The sequence below is a fragment of the Antechinus flavipes genome, chromosome 2, assembly GCF_016432865.1.
Source record: "Antechinus flavipes isolate AdamAnt ecotype Samford, QLD, Australia chromosome 2, AdamAnt_v2, whole genome shotgun sequence".
NCBI classification, from domain to species: domain Eukaryota; kingdom Metazoa; phylum Chordata; class Mammalia; order Dasyuromorphia; family Dasyuridae; genus Antechinus; species Antechinus flavipes.
This window is the reverse complement of record NC_067399.1, coordinates 138,463,456-138,482,863: the sequence shown is the minus strand read 5'-3', so window position 1 is coordinate 138,482,863 and position 19,408 is coordinate 138,463,456.

Genomic DNA, 19,408 nt, shown 5'->3' with positions numbered 1-19,408 from the left:
TGAATCATTACATTCTCCCACAGTTTAAAATTATGCTTTCTCAATCTCCTAAATCACTTCAAAGTTTAACATGCCTTTCAATAATTTATGCAGCTACTCAACTGCTGTATTTATTTCTACAGAGCCAACTCCCCCCCATTTCAACAAAAATAACCAAAAAATATGCTTGGTGTATTTATTAGGTCCCAGTATTATTTCCATGCTTTTAAAAAAATGGTTTGCAATTCAACTTCTGGAGTCATGTTTCTGCTCTTGCTGAATGTTTTTATCTTACACGACTTGAATTCTTGAGCTTTATTTTCCTGTATCTCAAACTCTGCTCATTTGAAAGGGTTTATAAATTCTTATAGACAATAAGAGGCTTAATTTAGACTTTCCATGGACTGCCTTCTCTTTTCTAAATATATAAATCTGAAATCATAGGGTTTTTTTAATACTGTATTGATATCTTTGGTTGTCATATCAGTTACATTTCCAAATGTATCCCTTTCTATTTTTTCTAAAATTTCCCTTTTTCCAAGAATAAAGAGAGGGAAACTTCAACAAAATGAACCAACATATCAACTAATTCCAATATTATAGGCATTGCATTATAATTATAATCTTCTTCTTCCTGCTTCCTATCCCAATAAATAGGGGAAAGAAGTCCAAAGCTAGATCATCTCATCCCTTTCTCCTCATTCATTCCTGTTTCCTCTTAATCCCAATCTTCTTCCCTTCTCCATTTTACAGTTTGAGGAAACTGTCAATATTATTCACAAAGATTCAGTGACTCTTTTTTTTTTTTTTTTTTTTTGATTCAGTGACTCTTGCCATTTTTAACCTCCTAGTAAGGGGACCTACCAAGCCAAGTTCATCTGAGTTGTAGGAAACCAGGTGATGGATGGATAGCTGAACTGCGTCCCAAATCCTGAGTCTTAGTTTTCAACCCCAAACTTCACAGGAAGCTTTGTAACTCATTTTCAAAAGGCAGTTGAAATATACTTCAAAAGAGAGAGATAGAGATTTTGAAAGTATTGAGGCTTAAGGAAGGTGATACATATCACCTTGAGTAGACTCCTGCCCAGTAACTAATGGAAAGAAAGACTGGCTGGATAATACCAGCAGGAAAATCAACTTTGCTACTATGGGAGATTCTTTTAGTATTTCAGGGAAGGTGCTTGCATTTTCAAAGGTTTCATAGTGGAACAAAACTTACATTTAATAAGATCAGTCCATTAAGTCCTCTCTGTCAAATAATTTTTGAACTGAAAATCACTGAGCCCAAGGAGAGTAGGAAAGGAGGTTTTTCCATCAGAAAAGCTTCTAGCAACCAGACTGCTTAAATAATATTACCAGGGAACCAGACCGCCAGCTGATATTCCACAGATTTCTTAAACCTTTCTTTACATTTTCTTCTTCACGCTGAAATCTTAATCATCAGAAAGACTGCTGTTATGTCTTACACCCAGAAAATTAGTTCTTTTCAGTTTGTCACTCAATTTTTATTTCCATCTTTCACAAGGTCAGGCCTTTGCTTAGCAAACTAAGGTAACTTAGGGCCAAATCTCTTTTCACCTAAATTTCTAGACTAAGGGGATTAGGATATTAGACAGTTGTGGACTCATTTTCTTTTTATTATTATTATAGTTTTTTATTTATAAGATATATGCATGGGTAATTTTTCAGCATTGACAATTGCCAAACCTTTTGTTCCAATTTTTCCCCTCCTTCCCCCCACTCCTTCCCCCAGATGGCAGGATGACCAGTAGATGTTAAATATGTTAAAGTATAAATTAAATACAATATATGTATACATGTCCAAACAGTTATTTTGCTGTACAAAAAGAATTGGATTCTGAAATATTGTGTAATTAGCCTGTGAAGGAAATCCAAAATGCAGGCAGGCAAAAATACAGGGATTGGGAATTCAACGTTATGGTTCTTAGTCATCTCCCAGAGTTCTTTCACTGGACGTAGCTAGTTCAGTTCATTCCTGCTCCATTGGAACTGATTTGGTTCATCTCATTGCTGAGGATGGCCAGGTCCATCAGAATTGATCATCATATAGTATTGTTGTTGAAGTATATAATGATCTCCTGGTCCTGCTCATTTCACTCAGCATCAGTTCATGTAAGTCTCTCCAGGCCTCTCTGAAATCATCCTGCTGGTCATTTCTTACTGAATAATAATATTCCATAACATTCATATATGTGGACTCATTTTCAGTATGGGTCATGCACAAGATGACTCCATAGATAGTGAGATTTAAAAATCTCCATTCAAAACTCCCCTATCCCAAATCTCTGACAACCTATCACAGTATCTGAAATCCTATCATTAAAAATTTATCATATTGGATTAAAACAATGTAGATTAATTGTAAAATAGTGGGACAAGATGACATATTAAGGAGGCAGTTATCAGTCAATAACACTTAATGGAATAAAATGGAAAACATAGCAAGTGTTTTGATGGGAGAGAAGATAGAGGGATAAATCTAAGGCTTTTGGTTTTTGTGGGGGATGCTCTTGTAGTTTGTCCTTCATTCTCCACATCAACATCAAGGAGCTGACACCACAACATGCAAGCGAATTGGATTTCAATGAAGGAGGGATGGGCAAGGTGATTTTTCACTTTCCCTTGTGAGCCATCTGGGTCAGTGGTCAGATATAGATCAGGATGACTGGAGAGGTCCTGGATGCAGTGGGAGACCTTTTTAAGCTAAGGTCTTCAACAGGTCTCAGTTGACTGAGGCTGCACCCATTCAGTGATTAAGGTTGGGTAGCAACTGAAGCAAATAATCTCCTATTTCACCTAGTCCAAAAAAGAAAAATCTAAGTAAGTAACACACTAGACAAACTCTGAATAAATAAACTATGGCCTCTGCAGAGACAGTAAATGCCTCATAAGGAGAGAACCTGCAAGGTAAACTTTGTCTTCTCAATTTTATAGTCAGTCTTGACCTGTATAATTATGTCAATTTTTTTTCTATTTATTCAACTAAGAAAGGGGTAGGGTTAGGGAAAATTACTAGAAAACCAAAGAATTGAGTAGAGATGGAAGATTTCTGTACAAGGCCAGAGAAAAGGAAGGGGAAGGGAATTAGGAGAGCAGTATTAAGTGGCTACAAGATCTGGAACAAAGATAGAGAAGTGGAAAGTCCTAGGTTGGGAGTATTCGCCGGAGCTCTCCAAATAGTTCCTTTCATCGTCTACTTTCTTTGACCTGCTCAAAAGGTCCCGAGCTGGTCGGCCATCTATCTTCGCTTTCCCATCCTCTCTCCCTTTCTCCTTCCTCTTTTCCAGTTCTCTTTCTTCCTCCCTCCCTCCTTCCTTCCCACTACTTCTTGGGAGTCTCCACTAGTCATCTCTCTTCATTTCTGTCTCTATTCAGTCCCATCACTATGGCAACATTGCCTTTTCTCTGAAGCAGCATCCTTTAGGGGAGTGAGCACTGCATTGGGTCTAGACCCTGGGACTCTCTCCTTTTAGGGAAGTCACTCGAATGAGAGCCTGTGTGTACTAAGCCACTGTAAAATGGTATGTGGAAAGAGCCCTGGGTTTGGAAACACCATCTAAATTCTGTTTGCTAGAGCTTTGTCTGAAAATCTTTGAGCTCAGCTCAGAGACAAGGAAGGCGCAAGATTTCCACAGACACAAGTCCTTGGACTCTCTCCCAGATACATAACAAATAATAAAAACCAAAGTTTAGAAGCACAGGTGCATACATTGTGGCTATCAGTACTGGGAAAGTACAGGAACCAGTCAAAATAATGATATGAAATATTAACAAGATAATATTCTATTCTTGCATTATTGCTTTTCCAATGTGAAAGAGCAATTTTTCTCTGTGATATAAAGACCTTACTTTCTTCAATAAACTAGTCAAGTCTAGTATTGTATCTTGATTCACCAAGCCCAGGCTTTTTCTTTATTCTACTTGTAATTTTCCTCACGCTTTGCCCTGCACCCCATGCCAATTTCTGGCAAGCTTATTTACTTGCCACCTATATTATCAAGGACTTAAATTCCACTGAGATCATCAAAGTGCATTGGGTAAAGCCTCTGATCCTTCTCCACTATATGTCCTAGGATGTATACCAAGCTGGAAAAAGAAGAATCACAATTTCCATCCCCCCCTACTAATCTCAAGTTCCCTATTCAATCTACCTCTGTTATGAGGAAAAAATAATGCCATTTTTTAATGAGCTGTCTCACGCTAAGAAAAGTGTTAAGTGAGTCCATGGAATTGTTGTTAGGGTGTTTCCTCCAAAAACCCCTGGAAAAAATGCCACCTCTGAGTTTGACATTTGAAAAATAAGGCTATGAATGTGGAAGGGCTGGTTCCTGTGGTTGCTTACCGAAAAATGTAACTGCTGAGCTATATCCCATGTTCTTTGGGCTGTCTTCTCAATTAGTATTCTTTTTAAATTTAATAAGGCATTATATCCTTAGCATTGAATCGGCACAGAGGGGGTCCCCAGTTTTGAAATGTCCTATATAGCTACAATTTTTATCCCTAAAGGCTCTAAGAGCATATGCATCCCTTAATCACTTGCTGATGAGGCTTGTTTTTTGGCCATTAGAATGATTCCACTGTAGCAAGCCTGTTGTGCCCTCAACAAGGGGAAAAATATTTGAAACAAAAACTTTGTAAAAGAACAAGGAGAAAAATGTCTGGAAGAAATTTTGTGACAGTATTCTTATTAATAATAGCTCATCTTCTATAAGACTAGTCAACAAGCATTAGCATCCAGTATAAATTTTAAGGTTGGCAAAGGGCTTTCCATATGTTATCTCACTTGAAAAGGATTGAGTAAATCTTTTCATGTGTGGGAAGCAACACTGAAAAGCTCCTCCGTGTTAATGATTGCTTCAGTTTGGTTAATATGTAAAATAGATAGATCTGAAAGGTCATTAGAAACTGGCACTGTGAATAGATTACTGGGCTTGCCTCAGTTAGAAAGAGCAAGGGATCTAATCCTACTTGAGATATTTCCTTGCTGTGTGACCCTGAGCAGGTCATTTTAACCTTTTTGTGCTTCAGTTTCCCTAACTATAAAATGGGAATAATAATAACATTTTATTCCTTGAAGGTATAGGGACACTCACATGAGATGTTAGCAAAGCACTTTAAAAGACTTAAAACTTCATGGAAGTGCTAGCTATTATTATTATTATCATTATTATTATTATTATTTTCACCTTCCCCCTCATTTTACTTGGGCAAGATTATATGAATAGTGAGTGGTAAAGTCAGAATTAGAACAATCTTATGAATCTGGTTGAGGTACTTTACTAAGACCTAGTGCCCTAGGGACTCTTTTTTCTTATTGTAGGCAGCTCCTTCATCATCAGGAGGTCACCTGCACCTATGAAATACCTGCCATGCTGCAGACACCAATTGCAATATTGTCTGGCTCCTGGTCAATAAAGGCTCTGTTTTTGCCCTGTTCTATTCATCACTTATTGATAGAGAGCACCAAACTGTGAAGTAGTGGATGCTGGTCTTTGGTCCTTCAAATCAAACAGAATATTTGTAAAACACTCAGCACAGTGCTGACACATAGTAGGTATTTGCTAAATGCTTGGTTGGCTCTCCCTTCTCCCTCTACTTCCGGGCCCAATTCCTACAACACAGCTGGTATGGCATAGGCCCAGTGAATAATAGAACGCTGGATTTAGAGTCAACAACTTCAGTTTCTACTCCGTTTTAGACTCATTAGTATGTGAGGCTGGGAAATCACTTAATTTCTCTCAATCTCAGTTCCTTCATCTGTAAAATGGGGATAACACCTCCATTTCTAGGAGTAGTTTTGCAATTCTTAAAGCAACATCTAAATGCGAGCTATTATTGTCCCAAGGAATTGTAAACCTGGAATGTCAGCCTTAGGAGAGATCTTAGAGGTCGTCTAAAACAACCTTTCATTCATTCATTCAATAAACATGTATTAAGTACTTACTATGTGCCAGGAACTGTGGGAAGTTTTGGGAATACAAAAAGGGGCAAAAGATAGTCCCTCCTCCTTTTATGAGTTTCTAATCTCGTGGAAGAGACAGCCTGTAGATGAAAACGAACCACATACACTGACAAGTCATCCAGCTTCGCTATGAGTCTGGGCTGAGGGAATATATTTTCTCTTGGGACAGAACCATGTGTTTTTGGATAGTCTTAATTATTAGAATATTTGCCTTGCATCCAGTTTAGAATGAGTCTGTGTACAGGTTTTAGGTGCTTTCCCCTATTTTCTGAATCAAAGCTGCTCTGTTCACCTTGAGTCATAGCTTTAAGTATGATCCTGTACCTCGGGGAGATTTACCTTGTTCAACTGGTGGAAAAGCTTTCTTTATGAGATGAAATTCCAATAGTGGAATATCAGGCACTATTAGTTGGAAGCTTAAGAGCTTGAGTGGGAACTTTCAGTACCTAGAATTATAATTAAATTAAATATATAAAATTAATTAAATATAAAAAGGTCACACCACCTGTATAAATCATCCTTCAGGAATATGTATTGAGAACCACACAAGTCCTCCTCACTCCCTGCTTACTCCACTTTAATTAATGAGTGGTTATTTTTCATGGAGGTGGCAGTAATTATATTGGATGTTCCCTCACCCTGCTCCCCTATTACTTCGCTCACCACCCCCTGAAAAATCTGTCTTTTAATTGGTAAGGATACTCTTCACAAATAGCATCCCTTTTGTAATCTGTAGAAGGATCTTTTCTGAGTGGCTGTGGCCAAGATAATTCCTCCCCTGTGGTCAACCTTCTGACCATGATAAGCTTGTCCAAGCTTAGCTAGGCTGTTGTCCTCAGATAACAGACCCTGTCTGTCGCTAGGGCCACATTCAAAGCCCTTTGACTTGGCAGGACTGGCAAGTGAGAGCTTGAAGTCTGCTCGTGTAGGCTTTGGAAAACCAATATCATTTCCCTGTCTGACATTAAACAAAGATGACAATGAGGGTAGTGAACTATACGATATTAAAAGTCATCCACCAAGCACTTTGTTGTTGCTGGTGGTAATTAGAAACAAACTTCAGCTGACCATTTTAAAGTAAAAAATCATCTTATTAGACCCATGGAACCCAAATCTATCATCCTTTCACTTTGGCCTATATCAGCAGAGATGTAAGTAGATGGAGGACCTCAATTACCTTTCTTTTAAGACTTTTAAAAAAAGTTCAGACAAGATCATATAGTAAAGGATAGTAGAAAGTCCACTGGACTTGAGTGAATGATCTATATTCAGAACTTGGCTCTGTAATTTTTGTTTCCTGTGTAAACTATGGATAAATCACTTAATATCTGAGTCTTGGTTTCCACATGGTTTTCCACAGAAATGGGGCCCCTAAGTGGCCCAGAGGACCCTCTTAATCCTGTTTGCCTCAGTTTCCTCCTCTGTAAAATGACCTAGAAAAGGAAATGGCAAATCACTCTAGTATCTCTGCCAGCAAAACCTTAAATGGGGCCACAAAAATTGAACATGACTGAAAAATGACTAAACAACAAAGCAGAAATAAATATTGACTCCACTTAACTCACAGGGTTATCTTGAGGCATATATGCACTTTGCACACTCATAATGCTACAGAACTGTGAGTTATTGCGATTATTGCCCTACTGAGACTCACTGAGACTGTTGTTCTCTTGGGCTAATAGAAAGGTTTGTGGACTAAATCATAAGGAGATTCTCCGGAGCCTTGGTCCAAATTGGGAAAGCGAGGGAGGTTAAGGAGATTGCCTTTAGGAAGACATTTATGAAGGGGGAAAAAACCAAGGCCAGCAAAATATCTTAAAGCCAATATATTTCTCCAAAGCCAATATGTTTCTCCAGACTCCCCTGTGATGATGAAAGCCCAAGTGAAACACACAGTAATAAGTTGTGATGAATTTGACTGACAATCTGGGTACAGTTATTTAAGCTGTCTCTTGTAGGAGCAGTAAAGTGGAGAGGATGCTAATGGCAGCAGGGTGGGTCTAAAGATACCCCCAGTGTATTCTTTCCTCGGGCCAGTGGGCAAAGCCACGGCCCATCCAGTTTAAGCCTACGGTGAAAAGTAAGGCACAAAGCAGGCAGTGAGGAGATCAGCAGGGTCAGTTCCCAGGCACCAGGGAGCCTGGCTGAGCTGGGATGGGAAGAGCCCTTATCATGAGCAAGGGTAGACATTGGTGGTTCCAAGGTTGCTCCAACTCTGTTTGAAGCCTGAGGGTTCAAGTCTGCCCTCTCCAAGGTCCTTCTTTATGTCCTTCATTTTGGACCTTTATTTGGACTCTGTATCCTCCAAACTTTCCCAGTTTGGACTCTGATATTGTAGGCCCAGTTCTTTCATAAATTCAAGATACATCTTGTTCTCCTTTCCTCAATTTGGACTAATGCTCTGGGGAATTTCTCCACAAGATTTAACCTAGAAACCTGGTTCCTTCTTGGACACTCTCTGGTTTATCAATATCCTTAAGCCACAGTGTCCCAAAATTGAGCAAAATATTCCAGATGAAGTCTCCTGAGGGCAGAAGAGCAAAACTATTACTTCTCTCTTCCTACCTGAGAATGCACTAAGCAGTGATTTTTGTGTGTGTGCATGGGGGGCTACCACATAAGCTGCTGACTCGTATGGAGTCACAATTCACAAAACAAAAAAAAACTTGGATCTGTTGTTAGAATAGTTGTCTAACCTCGCCTTCTCCTTGCACTTGTGAAATGGATTTGTGTATGTGTGTGGGGGGGATGCAAAACTGTATATGTCTTTCTACTGAATGGTATCTTTAGAGTCGTCCAATATCCTTTTGGATCTTGTCCTCTAGTATGTTGGTTATTTCTCCAAGTTTTGTGTTAACTTGCAAATTTCATGAGGTTAATGACAATAATAGCTAATATTTACATAGTACATGGCACCTATTATACACCGGCATCGTGCTAAGCACTTTACCTTTATTACCTCACATGAGCCTCACAAGCACCCTGGGAAGTAGGGGCTATTATTATCTCCATTTTGTAGATGTGAAAACTGAGGCAAAATAAAGGGAAACGAGCAGGATCATAGAGATAGTTAAGGATCTGAGGCTAGATTTGAATTCCGGTCTTCCTGCCTCTATGCTGGGGCTCTATTCACTGGGCTTTCTAGCTATTCCTGAGTATGAGATCCATGCTTTTATCCAAATCATCATGGACTGAAATAGAAGCCTTGAAAGAGAAGGTCAGGGATAAAATCCTGGAGTATTGTAGTGGAAACTTTGTCACCTTGACACGGAACATCAAATGACCGAGTTTGTCCATCTCACTAGATATGAACCAGATTAATTAAATACTAAAAAATCAGATTAAGTAAATATTCGGGGTGAGTTGCCCAGGGTCACACAGTTGGGAAGCATCAAGTATCTAAGGTGAGGTCCTCCTGATTCCAGAGCCAGCGCTGTCCCCAAACCAGATTGCCATTTAATCCCTATCTCTTCATCTTCGCTGTGGTGAGGAGATAAAACACACTTTCCCAAAATCTTTAATAAAATGTAGGTAAACTCTAAGCACAGAATTCTTATCTGCTATGACATGTCCTCTTCTTGATGAAACTATGCTGTCTCAACCACCTCTTTGATGATCTGCTGTGGAATTTTCCTAGGAACTGAACACAAGCTCACGGGACTGTAATTAGAATTTTCTTCCCTATCCCCCTTCCTTTTTAAATTTTTATTTGAGTGGATAGAGTATTGTGCCATAGTCCTTTTAGTAGTGAAAAAAACTGGAAACTGAGTGGATGCCCATCAATTGGAAAATGTTTGGGTAAATTGTGGTATATGAATGTTATGGAATATTATTGTTTGGTAAGAAATGACCAGCAGGATGAATACAGAGAGGACTGAAAGACTTACATGAACTGATGCTGAGTGAAATGAACAGGACCAGGAGATCATTGTATACAGCCACAAGATTATGTGATGATCAATTCTGATGGACATGGCTCTCTTCAACAATGAGATGATTGATGCCAGTTCTAATGATAGTTCTTGTGATAGAGCCATCTATAGCCAGAGAGAGGAGAGTGGAAACTGAGTGTGGATCACAACATAACATTTTTACTCTTTTTATTGTTTACTTGCATTTTATTTTTTCTCATTTTTTCTTTTTGATTTGATTTTTTCTTGTGCAGATAACTGTATAAATATATTGGATTTATATATATATATAGATAGATAGATAGATAGATAGATAGATATATTTACCATATTTAACATATATTGCATTACTTGCCATCTAAGGAAAGGGGTGAAAATTGGAACTCAAAGTTTTGCAAAGGTTAATGTTGAAAATTTATCCATGCATATTTTTTGAAAATTAAAAAAGCTTTAATAAAAAAAAAGAGTACTATATCTTGAATGAGGAAGACCCAAGTTCAAAATCCAATCTCAAATATTTATTAGCTGTATGACTTCTAGCAAGTCATTTAACCTGCTTGTCTCAGTTTCCTCATCTATAAAATGGGGATAGTAACAGTACCTATCTCCTAATGTAGTTGTGAGGACCAAATGAAATAACCATTGGAAAGCATGTAGCACAACATCTGGCACATAGTAGGTACTAGATAAATGTTAGCTGTTGCTATTTTCCTGTCTTGTAGAAGACTGGAAAATCCCATTTTCCATGATTTTTCAAATATCCTAAGTGGTGGCTCAATAAGACCACTTCCTGTTCTTTTAGCACCAAGGATGCAATTTATTCCAAGTGTCTTAGTCAAGATCAAGCAGGGTCTCTCCCTATATTATTTATCTTGAGTATCAACTTCCAGTTAGTCATTTTTATTCTGCCATTTCCAATACAAAGAATATTCTCTTGAGAGAGGAAAACAGAAGCAGAGTAGAAATTGAATAGCTTTGCTTTCTCTCTTATTGTCACTTGGCAATGTCCCATTCTCCCCACCCCTCACAAAAGTCCTCTTCTTTCTTTGATCTACCCCATTGTTCCAATGGAACCAAAAACAAAAAGCTTTTTTGTTATCCTTACCTTACTTTGTAATTTTCAGTTTATTTTAAGATTTAGCATTCCTAATTATTTTTTTCCCTAGGGCTCTTCCAGATTTAACAAATTTCTTTCTTAAACTTGAGATAGTTGCTGAGCATCTTTTATTTCCACATCAATCTTTTCAGTCAAATCTATTTTTCACCCTCGCTGGAATTGTTTTTCTTTTGTGACTTCAAAATTTCATTTTTTTTATTACCTCCTATTCCTCCTGGGCTAACTTCCCCTGTAGAATTTTAGTGCATTATCATTTCTGTGAACTTTTTTGGATCTGATTTCCTAAAATCTAAGGAGTTTGAATTTCTTCTTTTTCACAAACTATAAGGTAGAGCCATCACTTCCCTCCTGAGATTTTCCTTCATTTCCACCCCAGAAACAAATTCCTCCCTGATAGTAAGGAATAGATCCAGCTTAGAATTTCTCCTTGTTAGCTCCTCTACCTTTTAAAAGATGAAATTATTACTAAAGTAAATCAAGAAGTTACAAATCATATCTGTGTATAATAGTAGCCATTCCCAGGATATGGGGTGGCATGGGAAGGGAAGAAAAAAAGGAAAAAAGTTTCCTGATAACTATATTATTATATTATATATTATATTAACATTTAAATGAAATAGTAAATAGTACATAATAGATTTGCAGTTTCATGTGCAATCTTTTTTTTTTTTATTCACTTCTACTGTTATGGAAATGATTGAAGTTCAGAAATTTTTTTTTTGAAAAGTCATTAATTGCTCTGTTTTTAGAAATTTTTTTTTGAAAAGTCATTAATTGCTCTGTTTTCAGAAATTTTTTTTTGAAAAGTCATTAATTGCTCTGTTTTTAGTACAAATCAAGAGCTCTAGCAGATAGCTGAACCCTCTCCCACTATATTAAGTGTCTGTTCCAGGTTGTGATCTGTTTTCCAAATTCATCTTTTTTTTCTTTGTTCTAATGGTCCAATTCAAAATCACTTTGGATTTTTTCTCCAGTGACCTTTATCCAAATACTCTCTCATCATGCTTCCCCGATACTGTTTCTGCATTTCTTCACATGATTATGCCTTCTTAATATGCAGTACTCCCATCCCCTCTCCCGATTTTATCTGTTTTGTTTCTTTTGAATAAAGCTTACCCATCCCAAGTCAAGATCCATGGGTTTGGTTTCACCAAGTTTCAGTGATATCTGTGACATCTTTAATTTCTTGTTTGTTGGTTAAATTCTAGACATTTTTGAATAAGCCTTTGAGGCCTTGTTTTTAACTCATAATTAGAACCTCTTACATTTTGTCTCCTGTGAACTTCTGCGTGTTTTTCTATTGATGCTACTGCTCTCTATGATAGCGATACATAGGCAGTCTTCTCCTGATTCGGGGGCTGCCTTCTCCCAACCTTTTAAAATCCATTTTGGCTAAAAATGCAAGATACCTGGTCAACGGTCTTGACAGCTTTCAGGTGTACTCCTTCTCCTTCCAAGAATTTCTCATTCCTATTTTTTAGGCATAGCCCCAAATACAAATCTCCTTCTTGACACCATCTTCACAGCTGGTTCTTCATGTCCCAGATTAATTGCTCTCTGCTATATCTCTCCTCCAATGGACACCAGCAGAGAAAACTGAAGCTTTATCCCCACGAGCCACTGTTTTTCCCCCAAGATTTTATAATCGGTGGTGATATTTCTAACACTCATTCTGGCTGTGCCATTTGTGTCCATGTGAAACATCTGCAACAGTACATTGTCATCTTTTATAAGTTAAGTTTTAGGATGTTGTGTGGGGCATATATTTTGAATATATATATATATATATCCTAGAAAGACAGCACACTGCCCTATTCCTGTTGTCAGACTGACAAATATTTACCTCAGTGTCTCAAAACAGGAATCAACTACTCCTTTTTTTCCCCTCTATTTTCTCTGATGCTTCCTGGAAAAACTGTTCTAATCTCTCTGTCTCTGTATCTCTGGCTGTCTCTCTTAAACAACCCTCTCCTCCCTCCCCCCTCCTCCCCCACACTTTTCCCACCTCCTGGAGTGCTGCTCCCTTCTTTTAAATCTGTTTTGAAACATCATCTGTCTTTTTTCCATCCCTGTCTTCTCTGTAGAACATCTTGACAAGGGTCAAGTCTCCCTTCTCCAACTCAGATCCCTCTCCTTCCCTTTTATTTTTCTCCCATCAAAGCCTCCTTTCTCTTTTCTTGACAAATATTTTATTCTTCTTAATGACTCGGAATGCAAAGCAGCATTCTTAAAGCCCTCTTCAACTTCTCCTCCTCCTAAGGAATGTCAGCAGTCCCTACTTGGAACACATATTGGCCCCAAATAAATATTTACTGATCAACTTGGAGGTGGCAAAAACACAAACAAGGCTTCCTCAGTGTAAGCCATTATATTAATTCCTCCATAGTGGTTGACATTTTTTAGTCATTTTTTTAAACTACTTATTCTTAGGACTAAGGATATATGACTTAATCCTAAATCCTTTGTCTAAACATTTACAGTCAATTGCTTCTTAATAATTGATCCCGTTAAACTGTCTTTTTAAAAATCTCAACAACTCCACAAGCCACACAAACCTCCCCTTCAGTCTTGGACCAGTCTCCAATTTGTTCTGTCAGTTTTCCTCATCTTACAATCTAGTAAACCAATGGATTTTACTTTCTTATTTTTGACTGCTTTGTCTAATCTTGCCTTATTTTGTCAATTACCACCCCCCAAGATGCAGCTTCTCAATAGCTGGATTTAGGATCAGGGTTTGAATCCTGCCCCCTACCCATCTACTACTGCGTGACCCTGGGCAAATCACTTAACTTGTTTGCCTCAGTTTCCTCATCTGTAAAATGGGAATGATAGTAGCACCTCCCTCATATGGTTGTTGGGATGGAATGAGATAAAACATTTAAAGAACTTTGCAAATCTTAAATTTCTATCTAAATGCTAGTTGTTATTGTTTTTCCTTTCAGAGTCTACCTTTTCAAATTTTATACTTTAGTTCTTTTGTACTCTGATTGTCTTTGATATTGTTCTACTTTTGACCAGGTAGTAGATTATGAATCCAATAGTCATGGCAGAAGATTGTTCTTTATAATCAAGGTTCCATGATTGTAGCCAGTTTAGGTTAAAGATGAGCCACTCCAGAAGAACCAAAGAGAATGAAAAATATCATTGTATCTGAATATATCTCCATGAATTCCACAGGTTCCTGGAGTCATTCCTAGAGAGATTGTTTGATTCAGCTGAAATTACATTTAGAACTCAAGAATACAGATATGATTAACTACACATCATTTTTTGGCTCATGTATGCAGACAGGAGTAGAAATCTGGTTCTTCTAGCTCAGTAGGATTCTCATCAGCCAAAGAGTAGGAATCAGCCTCCAAGTATTGCCTAACTACCACTAAAGGCAAAATATCCAGAGTCCAAACGGCAGAGGAGACAAAATTTATAATTTTGTTCTTTTTTTAAAGACTTTGATCCAAAAAAATGGCTTTGCATTCCAAATTCACTTGGAAACCAATGATAAAAGGCAGAAGAAAGCTTGAAAGAATTTCTATGGTCTTTGAAGTCCTATGCAAGGAAATACTTGAAATTTGAGATATGAAAAAGGAAAGTATATGTAAAGTAAAGAAATGACTATGTAAATGGTATTGAAGAATAGAGGATGTGGTTTTCTGGACCATGATTTCTAAATTACTAATAATTAAAGATGTGTCTAAGGATGGAGTGCATTTCATGAGAAATGGAAGGTCGTGCTTGGCTGGATACCAACCAGTTTACTAGGTTTTAAACTGAAAAAGGAAGATGCTGAGAGAACTTCAAAATCAGGTTATTATAGAGGACATCAGTTTTGTCACAGAAGGCAGGAGATTGGAAGATGTGCATAGAAAGTCAAAGAAATAAATGCTGGAAAGTTCTAAGGATATATATTTTGGTATAATATATTTGGTAAAAGAAAAAAAAAATAAATTGCTACTAATTGGAGTTGCCTAAGGTCTTTTCTAGTCATCCTGGGTTGGGCACTCTCAGGAGACCAATTCATTCCTGCTTTCGTTCTCCTTGCCCAGGATATTGTCTTCAGTTACTTTTTTAAAATTTAATTTCTTCCACCACTTTAATAATAATTATATGAACATATTTAGGTTTGCAAATCATTTAATTAGATTATTATGTGATCCTCCTTACAAGGAGATAGGTGCTATTACAGTTGAAGAAATTGAGAAAGATTGAGACTTCGCCAGTATCATACAACCAGGGAGCGTCTAAGATAAGATCTATACCTCTTGACTCCAGTTTCAGTGCTGTGACACTTGCCTACCTCAGCACCAGACATGGCCCTCCCAGAAACTTTTCTCTCTTGACTTGTGCTTCTTCCTCCATTAAAATTGTCTTCCGATGCCTTTCCATGGTATGAGTGCTGAACCTGGGTTCTGAAAGGTCATCTGGCCAGCCTGGACAGGTTCATAGAGACTCATTCCCACAAGAGTAGGGGTGAAATAGCAATCACTGAAGACTGACCTGCAGAAGGGTCTGAATCAGAAAGGGAACACTCAGTAACAAAATCATGGTTTCTTGATTATTGAAATAAAAAGACTTAATCTTGTGTGAGTCTAGGCAGTTCTCCAAATTGTTCTCAAATGTTGTAACTGGATTCCATTTGATGCCCCCAACATTTTGAATATATTCTATATACCAGACAAATAGTAGTAGAGAGGTTCTGTCTAACAATCTGCTGTTTCTTTTTCTATCTGCCACTGTCTCACTAAGCCGTACTGTTCGTTAACTCCACAGTAGGAACTTCAGCAGAAGGCTGGGGAAAGCGGCAGCTGCATAGTCTTAGAGTAAGGAAAGAATAATTACTAATAAGCTAAAGAATCTCAGAGATGGAAGGGACCTTGGAGGTCACCCACTCCAACCCCAATTTGAAGCAGGCATCCTCCTTTTGTGCAACTCTGCAGCTGTCCAAGGTTCCCAGTGCTCTGAGGAGAGGGAATATTTTCCCTCCTCTTACAAGGAGGGCCAAGAGATCCAGGTCATAACAAATCTCCAAAACAGCCCATAGATAATGGGGAAAGCTGAATCACCCTTCAGATGAATTGCTCTCCAGGTGCTCCTGTAATTATTGTTAAACCAGGGGCAGAATTTTAAAATATAGGTCAGTGTGTCAAGTTCAAAAAGTGCTTTTGTCTTTGATTTCCCATCCATTTTTGTTCCTGTGATCTTTACCAACTTTTGCTACACTTTTGAGATCCCATCTGAGACTATTAAGAAAAAATAGTGAAGAGTTCCAAATTCAGAATCATAGGATCTTAGATCAACCCCTGGTTTGCTACCTCTTTGGCTTATTATATATCATGGGCCAAATTCTTTCATCTCTGACTTTAATTTTCCCATCTGTAAAAATGGTGAAATATAAATTATCATATGCACTTATGGTACTTAGCTACTAAAAAGCTCATAGTTTCCAAGAATGAATTCTTTTTCTTTTTTCCTTTCCTTTTGTCTTTTCTTCCTTCCTTCCTTCCTTCCTTCCTTCCTTCCTTCCTTCCTTCCTTCCTTCTTTCTTTCTTCTTCTTTCTTTCTTTCTTTCTTTCTTTCTTCTTCTTTCTTTCTTTTTCTTTCTTTCTTTCTTTCTTTCTTTCTTTCTTTCTTTCTTTCTTCTTTCTTCCTTTCTTCCTTCCTTCCTTCCTTTCTTCTTTCTTTCTTTCTTTCTTTCTTTCTTTCTTTCTTTCTTTCTTTCTTTCTTTCTTTCTTTCTTTCTTTCTTTCTTTCTTTCTTCTTTCTTCCTTCCTTCCTTCATTTTCTTCCCTTTCTTCCTCTCTCCCTCCCTCCCTTCCCTTTTTTCCATCCATCCATCTATCCATCCATCCAGCTATTATCTATGTACTATAGAGCTAAAAATAAAAAAAAAATCTACTTATTCACCTATATTTTAGGATATGTTATTGTTCAATCATTTCAGTTGTGACTAACTCTTCATGACTCCATTTGGAATTTTCTTGTTAGATGTATTGGAGTGGTTTGTCATTTCCTTCTCTGGCTCATTTTACAGATGAGGAAACTGAAGCAATTAATAAGTGATTTGCTCAGAGTCAAATAGCTCACAAGTATCTGAGGTCAGATATGCACTCAAAGATGAGGATTCCTAATTCTAATTTTAGTGCTCAACATTTACTGTGTCACATAGCTGCCCCATATTTAGCATATATATTTACTTATACTTCAATGAGCAGCTAAGTGGTAAAGTGGATAGAATGCTGGGCCTGGAGTCAAGAAAAAATGGCTGAAAAAATAATATACACACAATATACGTATAGTTATGTAATATATATATTATATAAAGCATGTTACTAAAATGTATTATCTAACATACATCTAATAAATAACTCATTTGTGTCTAAATGATAAGCATAAGTATATATGTGTACACACACACACACACATATATATAATATATATATATATATGTATTTAGGCATATAATCTGTCTATAGGTAGACATACCTCATAAGAATATAAGCTCACTGTAGGGATTATTTCATTCTGTGTACTTAGGTTCCCAGTATGTAGAACAGGGCTTAACCTGTAGGAGGTGCCTAATTAATACTTGTTGATTTTTCTCTAACCTGTAATGGGCTGAGACTCTAGTTGATGCACTGAGGTCCCAAGCACGTGAGGCTAAATAGTAATTGGACCATACTCTATTAATATATATTCTTGGAATACTCTTTGATCCAGCAGTGTTTCTACTGGGCTTATACCCCAAAGAGATATTAAAGAAGGGAAAGGGACCTGTATGTGCCAAAATGTTTGTGGCAGCCCTGTTTGTAGTGGCTAGAAACTGGAAAATGAAAGGATGTCCATCAATTGGAGAATGGCTGGATAAATTGTGGTATATGAACGTTATGGAATATTATTGTTCTGTAAGAAATGACCAGCGGGATGAATACAGAGAGGCTTGGAGAGACTTACATGAACTGATGCTAAGTGAAATGAGCAGAACCAGGAGATCATTATATACCTCAACAATGATACTGTTTGAGGATGTATTCTGATGGAAGTGGATCTCTTCGATAAAGAGAGCTAATTCAGTTTCAATTGATCAAGGTTGGACAGAAGCAGCTACACCCAAAGAAAGAACACTGGGAAATGAATATAAACTGCTGGCATTTTTGTTTTTCTTCCCGGGTTATTTATACCTTCTGACTCCAATTCTCCCTGTACAACAAGAAAACTGTTCGGTTCTGCACACATATATTGTATCTAGGATATACTGTAACCTATTTAACATGTATAGGATTGCTTGCCATCTGGGGGAGGGGGTGGAAGGAGGGAAGGGAAAAATCGGAACAGAAGTGAGTGCAAGGAATAATGCTGTAAAAAATTACTCTGGCATGGGTTCTGTCAATAAAAAATTAAAAAAAAAACAAAAACAAAAACAGAAAACTGATTGGAACTTAAAAAAAAAAAAAAACCAGAAAACTGATTGGAACTTAAAAAAAAATGTATATATACATATATATATATATATATATACACACACACATACACTTGGAGAAAGAATGGCCCCCACTCTTTGTGCAAGTTCTGATGTGTTGTATAGGAAATGACGATTTTGGTGGGTGGAGTCAGTGGGGTGGAGAGGGAAGTGGAAAGAGACTGCTGGTTGGGTCCTGTCACAGTTGCTCACATTGCTAATCCCCCTTCACCTCCAATTCCCTTCACCTTCAATCCTTCTTCACCTCCACTAAGAATAAAGATCTACGATTTTCCCCTAACCTGAATTCCTGACTCTGGCTGATTTTAAATACATGCTCATCTCACTAACTTATTTCTTTTAGCTGCTTTTCTCACATGGTAGAACCCACTTTTCTCATAATGGTTCTCTTTAAGAGCCGTCATAGGCCTCTTCATCGTCTAGTCTGAGTTCATTTCTTACTTATATTCATCCTCATCTAGGTGGTACAAGTGATAGAATTCTGGGCCTGGAGTCAGGAATATCTGAGTTTAAATTCGTCCTGAGATCCTTACTAGGTGTGATACTGAGCAAGTCACCTGTCTTAACTTCCTCAATAGTAAAATGCAGATAATAAAAGCACCTAACTTATTGAGGATCAAATGAAGTATTTCTTATAAAACATATATAAATATAAATGTTTATTACCTTCCTTTTTTTCTTTCCCCTGAATTTACCCTTCTAATATATTGGAAGAAAGGAAACCTAGTAAAAATTCTATCATATGAACATCAGAATTGATATTATTCCTATGATATGATGACAACTGCCTTGTGGAGAGTATCTACCTAACCCAGAAAAGGAATGAAGGCACACCAATTATTTCACAGAATTTAAGAACTGGATTGGACTACAAAGAACATCTGTCCAACCTATAACTGAATAAGGACTTCTTACAATGTCCCATTCAAGTGATAATCCAGTCT